Source organism: Aphis gossypii, chromosome 2 (genome assembly GCF_020184175.1).
Source record: "Aphis gossypii isolate Hap1 chromosome 2, ASM2018417v2, whole genome shotgun sequence".
In the NCBI taxonomy this organism is placed as follows: domain Eukaryota; kingdom Metazoa; phylum Arthropoda; class Insecta; order Hemiptera; family Aphididae; genus Aphis; species Aphis gossypii.
In genome coordinates this window covers 70,950,900-70,959,052 of record NC_065531.1, presented here as the reverse complement: position 1 = coordinate 70,959,052, position 8,153 = coordinate 70,950,900, and the positions used below count along the sequence as shown (strand labels likewise).

Sequence of the window (8,153 nt, the reverse complement as noted above, 5' to 3'; positions counted from 1 at the left end):
TTTTTTTATTATTATTATTAGATTTAGATGTATTACAAGATTTAATAGGTAAGTTATTTGTTTTCGGTATAATAATCCAACAATTATATTATAACATATTATTACAATGGTATTATAACAATCCAACATATTTTATTAAATACATTTTTAAACATCGATGTGCTCAAAACTTAATTCTAAATTTAGTTAAAACAATATGACGTAAGCAAGTGGAGATTTTTCTTTAAACATTAATATGGTTTTCAGTTTGTACATATTATGTAAAAAATAATATTTTTTTTAGTAAAGTTCAACTTTTAAGGGTAACGTCATGTACTTTAGCTGAAAATTATACTGGATATAGTTAATTATAAACAAAAAAATTAGTGTTAAAATTATATTAACTACAGAAGAATTCTTGTCATATGTCCGACATATGGTTGTAAATGGCTCATATTTTTTTTAATCTGTTTGGATTTATCATCGAAACTATAATTGTTAATGATAATGACACATTATGACAATACATATAGCCATGCAATAATATTATTATTATACTTTGTTGTATTATATGTATGAATATTTTATAAGAGATGTTAGTACGTAAGAAATAAGTTAAGAAAAACTATAGATAATAAGTAAAACAGTAAAATTCAATAAGTTAAGCAATACTTAATTATTCACACAAATAGGTTAAAATAACAATTGTGCAATTCAGTGCCAGTAAACTTTATATTACAGTTAGCATAGTAAGCAAGATATAATAATAAGAAATGTAAATAAATTTGTTTAATAATTTACTAATCGGGTTAAAATAACAATTACATAATAATCATAGTGTCTATAAACTGTAAATTTAACGTAGTAATAGAAAAATGTAGAACAATCGATAGTAATTCGATTGTAAGTGTAATATATAAGTGAGATGGCTAAGACAGCAAAGGGGGTCAGTAGTGGTAATCGTGTGACTCGATTATCACTAGACGTCATATGTGAATAAAGTTCTTCTTTTGCGTTATTTTGTGCTTAACTTTATTTATTTTGATATACGTCCGAGTAATCGGCGTATACGACAACTTAAAGTCTATTATAACAAACAATTTTAGATTGATTATTCTTTAGTAGTTTTTGAATTTTACTCAGACTTAAAACATAATTACCTACAAAGCAATATAATAGTAATTTTTTGGTATAACTAAATAGTAGTAAACTACATTACATGCTCGATAATTTCTCGACGACTGACTAGATAATATCTAATATATCTTATATTATACGTCGGCTTCACTGACCGATAACAATAATCACTACGATCTATAATAATAATCGTTGGAACGGTACGCGACAGTTATAAGTAATAAATATATAAATTAAATACTATTTAGTTAACAATTTGAAATTATCATGAAATATTTTAAATGCTGAAAAAATTAAGTGAACATATTTTTATTGAATAAATTATTTTTACAGCCGAATTAGAAAAGGATGGTTTCAATGCAGATCTTCCAGAACATAATTCTAGTCTAGGTATGTATAGTTACTTTTATTGAATTTAGATTACACAATGTATTTATGTCAGTCTTATAAAGAGTTTGTAAGAAACTTTCTTAAAAGAACCATTTAATGAATATTAATTGAGCATTAATTATACAAATTTCAAATGTATACAGTTGTCTTTACAAATTTTGCCAGTAGGAATTTCTGAAATTCTCAACGAGAAATTCAAATAACATTTTCAATATATTGGTTTATATTCAGTGAATTATTTAAATTTTTTTTTTTTTATTATTATTTTTATAATAATATATACAATCTGTACAATTGTTGTACAACAAGCATATAATATGATAAGGGCTATAAATAACATGAGTACTTGATAAGAATGACTAGTGGCACTTCACACAGACATAGATAATAAACTAGATTGCTAACTAATAATTAATAAAATTAATTAATTATTTATTATTATTTTTAATTAAATTAATAAAAAAACTATAATTAATCTAAGACCGTGTTGCTAACTGTGATAAAAAAGTGAAGTCAGATACTAATCAAGCCGCCATCTTTAAAAAGGGCACAAACGATATTACTAATATTAGTGATGAGTACTTTCAATTCATTTTGGTGAACTAATTCATGTGATTCAGCACATTAAAATGAATTGATTTGAATGAATTAAAAGTGAGCTAATTGTCCCTAAAATATGATTCAATATTTTGATTAGTTTATCAAATTATAGTGAATCAATTTTATTTTGTTTTATTCAACAGCATAGGTGTGATAACATAACAATTTATATTTGAATTTTTATATTATTTTATAATCTCAGTCACCATATTATGTATTTTAATTTTATATTTCAATGTTATAAAAACAAAATCTATTTACAGGTTCTGAAACCAACAAAAAAGTCAGTTCAATGAAATATTATTCATACCGCCTAATGATTCGGGAAAATGAAGACAATCACTTATTGAAATGTCGGTGATTATATCACAAATATGTTTTGTTACATGTATGTTAAAACTGAAACGGAGAGATTAATATTCATCAGGTTGAATCAAACAAAACTCCGATCTGAAGAGTATAATATTCACCTTCGAGATGCGATTAATACTGATTGAAGTGCACAGCATGTTGGTCGGATGACTATACATCCGATTTGTATATTTGGACAACGTTGATGTGTGCTTTGAAGGTCTTTGTTAAATCAAATAATAAAAAAAAAAAATGACACTAAAATGTAACTAATGATTCATTCAATACTTAGTATTTTAGATACAATGTGGAAACCGGTAGAAATATTGTTGACTGTTGAGAACGATTGATTAATTACCAATACTTAGTTAACCATTGTGTTACTACTATTAAAGGAAAAAGAAGAGAAAGAAAAATGAATCACTCTATATCATTTATATGTTGTGGTTTTTCCCCTTTAATAATAATTTATAGTTATTATACTTCTACTGATATAACTAATAGTATAAAATATAATCTCAGATGAAGCTATGAAGGTATTTCCCTGTAAAGTATTGAGATAAATAAAAAAAAAGTCTAAATAGTCTTAACCCGACAACCGTCGTTATTGGTTAGTGAGTCACTAATATTTATATAGGTAGGTACATTGGAACCTGCCATTTTTTTATAGAGCTTATTATCTATATCAGTGGGGAGTTGTTCGATTATCTAATTATATAATATATACATACATATTTTTATTTTTTTTATTTATTTTTTTTTATCCAGATTAGTTTTCTAACAAGTCACGGCAGGCACCAGATTTTTTTTAAACGACGCCTGGGGTTGCCAGGTAATGTTTGGGTGGACAGGTTTTTAATGAGTGGGTTTTGGTGTGTTTGTAGACGGGTGTGAACATTTTTGTAGAAGCGTGTAGCTTCTTCTGTCACCATTTTAATTGATAGGGCTTTATGTAAAGTGTAATTAGAAACAAAGGGTGGAGCATTTGTTATTTTCCTAAGGGAAATGTTCTGAAATCGTTGAATTTTATTGGTATTGGATACTTTTGCAGTACCCCATAATCGGAGACCATATGCCCATAAAGGTTTAATTAATGTTTTTTCATAAGACCCTTAACTTTTAATTCGGTGTGTTTATTATTTATGAGTAAAGTTTTTAGTCTGCGAAGACAGACGTTTAAGGCAAGTCTCTTAATACGGATATGGCTATTCCAAGTTAAATCCTAGATATCTAACTGTATTAGATGCGGGAATAAGGATGTTGTGTAAATTGACATTAAGACAAATGGAGTGGCATAGAGTGAATGTTGTGTGTACCGACTTATTGAGATTAGGTTTAATGCGCCTATCGGTGTACCATTCAGATATTAGGTAGAGATGAGTTTGGAGATTTACTGAGGCAGTTAGAGGATTTTTGTCAATTGATATGATCTGCATAATCGGTTACACTAGTATTTTGGATTATAGGATGGTGAGAGGTATACCTATATATTAAAGAGAACGGGTTAGGTAATAGGGTTTTTTTTTTGATAAATCACAACTGAGCGGGAACTGTCGATGGACATTCCTTCCGCTCAGACGCATCGTTTATTAAAGTAAACAATAAAAAAGTTAAATGGTCGTGCGCAGGGACAATCCCCCTGACTGCGACCCAACAACTATCGGTTATTACAAACAACAAGCGGCTCTACCCTCTTAAATTTCGCTTTCAGTGCACATTAAAATAAACGTAACTAAGGTTTTTTTTCCACTCCTTCTATTTGGACCATCTGGACGCCCGCCGCTCTAAAGTTCTCTTGCCATCTAAGTTATGGTTGTTGTACCCTTGCCGCCACCTGTTGTCTCAACCACTCCTCTGCCTCTCGTGTAGTCATTATCTTCGTCACCAACGTGGATACTCTCAGCCAGTCCTCCTTCGACCGCAGCATAACCTCCAATACGTTTTCCGCCGTCAGCCTGTCTACGCCCAAGTATGTACAAGCCATGCGTCGGGAATGATAGAACGCGTCACACTTGAACACCGCGACCGCGTGCTCCGCCGTGTCGGGAGTTGTCCCGCACTGCGAACATAATCGTATGACGGAGTTTCTGAAACGGTACAGATTGTCGTTGAAACAGCCATGACCCGTCAGCATCTGGCAAAGATGAAATACACGTCAACGTGCTTTCTTTTCACCCATGATTTCAGATCGCTGATCATTCTATGAGTTCATCTCCCTTTATCAGCGTTGTTCCAGGCCGTTTGCCAGTCTGTCATCAACGTATTTCCTGCAGTTTTTCTGTCAACGCCCTGGTGTACTTTTATTCTCTCCTCTGCCAATAGCTTCAGTGGAGGCATGCTGGATACCACTAACGCGGCTTCGTGCGACACCGTTTTATAACAGTACGCAACCCGCAGCATCACTCTCCTGTAGCCGTTTCCACCTTACTCAGCGCCATCGCTGTGATTGATGGAAACCAGAAAGGGGCGCCGTATAGCAGGCGAGAAGTGACCACCATCGCTAGCACTTTCCGCGTTTTCTGATTCGGTCCCCTAAGGTTTGGCAGGATCTGGATCAACTGTCGACAAGCTGCCATCCTGGCCATCGTGTGCTCACCGTGCTCGTTGAAATGTAATCTCGATTCGAGATGCACGCCCAAATATTTGACATATTTCACGGATTAAAAACTGTGACGTCCACACCTAATTGTCATCGTGTTTCTCTTGTTGAGATTAGTCAGCATGATCGCTTCCGTTTTTTTTATCGCGAGTTCCAGGCCGTTCGATCCCACCCATGCCATGACGCCTGGGAGCGCCACCTCCAGTCTCTCTTCCAGCAGGAATGGTACAGATGCGTTTGCCAATAGGGCAATGTCGTCAGCAAACACAATTATTTCCACGGCAGTAGGTAATTTCATTCTCAAAAGGTCGTCGTACAGGACATTCCATAGATCCGGGCCAAGCACCGAACCTTGGAGCACCCCGCATCTCATCGTGACAGTACTAGTCTCACTTTCTCTGCGAAACGTGATCTTCCTGTTGTTGAGGTACTGTCCTAGAATATTTCGGAGGTATTTAGAGATCTCCTTTCGCTCAAGGGAGCTTAGAATAGCTTTAGCTTAGAACGGAGCGCTGTTAAACGCGTACTTTAAATCGAGAGTGAACATTCCCACAAACAGGTTCCGCGCATGACCTCTGCCTTTGGCATCCTGGAATATTTATCGCACTCTGCTCATAGCATCTACCATGAACATACCTGGTTTGAAACCATATTGAGTCGCTGTGGTGTTCCCCGTGGTAATCAGGTGTTCTCGTAGTCTCGCCGTCAGCAATTTCTCGAAGAGTTTGCCAACTGTGTTGAGCATGCATAACGGTCGGTAGGACGCCGGGTTATCCAGTGGCTTCCCCGGTTTGCGAAAGAGCACTAGATTAGCTACTTTCCACCTTACCGAGAATACAGCACTACTAATACACTTGTTAAAAAGCATAGCAAAGTGCTGCGGGTGTAATCCTACTGCTACTTTTAGGACCTCATTTGGTATACCATCGGGTTCCGGGGCTTTTCCGTTGGGCAGATCCTGTGCCATGGTTGCGACATCACGTGGTGAAAAGAAGGCTCCCTCAATCTCTTCCTGCCTGACATCTTCGATCTTCCTCGCTCTGATTGTCCTATTTGGAAAGAGGGTGCTGACAATGCTCTCTAGACGTCCTGGTGTATTCAGTCCGGGGATCAGCTTCCTGTGGTTCAATTTCTTCATTACGATTTTATAAGGGAGGCCCCAGGGGTCACTATTAACAAGTTCGCATATGCGATTCCAATTCTCCTCCTTTGCTACCAGTATCATGGTGGTTAACGACGTCCTTTCGTGTCTTATGGTTTCGAGCTCAGTCGCACATCCAGGTTCGTCCGTCTTTTTCTTCATTGGCACTGGGAAGCGTTTTTGCTTTCCCACCTTGGGCATGCTAGCGTCACAGGCCTTCGTCATCCACCGTATTGTCTGGTTGCATGCTTCCTCCGCGTCGTGGTTGTTTAAGTTGACTTCCTAATTTAACGCCTCCACTAGTTTCTCTCAATCCAGCTTCCTAAATGCCCATCCACTGTGAGAAAACTTCAGGTTTTCCCTCCGTCGCATGCCTATGGAATACTCGATGTACCTGTGGAGGCTGAGGGACTCCTCTTCGAGTACCTTCCATTCGTGGACTTGACTTCCCACGGTTTTTGATGTAAATGTAAGGTCAAGGTGGGAATCCGAGGCGCCCCTCACAAAGGTCGGTTTCTTGCCCTGGTTGCAGACCATCAGACCTAGAGACGCAGCAAGGTCGGCCAGCGCGTTGCCTCTAATATCCTCCCTAGGACTTCCCCATTATTGCGATTTAGCGGCCAAGTCACCAGTAACGACTACCGGGCGTAATGATTCCCGTGCTACTAACCTGCTCAGAAAGGCTTCAAATTCGATGAACGGCATGTTCGGAGAGCAATAGCAGCTCTAAAGACGGATCCCATGTACCTCGACCCACCTAATACTTTGTATGCATGGTCCGATCGCGTCGACCTGGTGGCCCCCTAGAATTGCGATCGCCGACCGACCACCCGCATTCGCATACCACCCATTGTCCTCGCTCTTGTCTCGGTATTGCCCGCTAATAAGTAAGACGTCAATCTCCTTCGCGTTAGCCGTTGCCAGTGCCAGGCCCTGTGCCGCTCTTCATACTCCGACGTTGATTTGGAGAACTCTCATCATTCGTTGTTTGTTCGCACTGGCATCATCGCGCCCTGCGCCCTATTCGACTCTGCATCTAGCTGTTTTTGAAAGGTTCTTGACTCCTCGATGGTCGCTTGGCAGACAGCCGCTTTATGTCCTCTATTGCCACATCTTCTGCAGCATTCTCGCCTGTCGGGGCAGTCGCCGAACTGCCCTACTTCGTGCCCGAACGCCAGGCATCTGAAGCATCTAGACCTTCTTTTCTCTGCGAGTCTTAACCGACAGCTGACCAAGCTGATCTTGATCTGTCTTTTGGCAATCAGCCCATTCGCCTGTTTTGTTGGCAGAAGAACCAGGGCTGTTTGCGATCTTCCACACTCCGACCTTAGTCCCACGACCTTGACCATGTCCCTTGGAATGCTTGTCTCGCAGGAAATAGAGTCGACAACATCATCTCTGTTAGACCAGGGATCTATGTCGCGGATTTCCACCAGGGCCTTTTGTTGAAGCAAATTAACGTGAGCGTCGCCGCCGGCCGCTTTGGTTACCTCCACCTCACTGTGTCAACAACCGTTTGGTCGCCGCGTATTTCTAGCAGTAAGCCTCCGTTTTTAGTCTTACTCATACTAGTTGTTGCGTCGCCTACTGTATCTCTGTTGACGCCACTCTTAACCCTCTTTGCCAGTGCCGGAAAGTCGTCCTGATTGTCGATGTTAATCATAATCCCTGCGGGGCGCGTCCTTGTTCTCTGAATCCCGGATGTAGTCGCCTTGGGATCTGTTGAGGGAAAGGATCCGGCCACTAACCTAGGGGGACATGCTTCCCTGTTAGTAGCTAGGGGTGGCTCTTTTGATGACAACTTTTGACCTCTGGCCGTCTGGCTCCTGTGATGTAAACTGGGTCTCAACCATCGCACTCGATACTTTCTGCAGCTCTCCTAGAATCTTCTGGTCTTGCGTCATTGCCCGTACTTCTTGACCCGCAATACGATCAAGTATGCTGAGTGTGTCAGGC

General features: G+C 38.7%; 1 long non-coding RNA gene across 1 annotated transcript; it reads left to right on the top strand.

The window, feature by feature from the left end:
• The first annotated feature begins 545 nt into the window (after positions 1–545).
• Positions 546–3,455, top strand: LOC126549716 (uncharacterized). Its single transcript, XR_007603825.1, has 3 exons — positions 546–1,316; positions 1,450–1,506; positions 2,370–3,455. It is a non-coding gene; the product is annotated as an uncharacterized LOC126549716 (long non-coding RNA).
• The last annotated feature ends 4,698 nt before the right edge of the window (positions 3,456–8,153 follow it).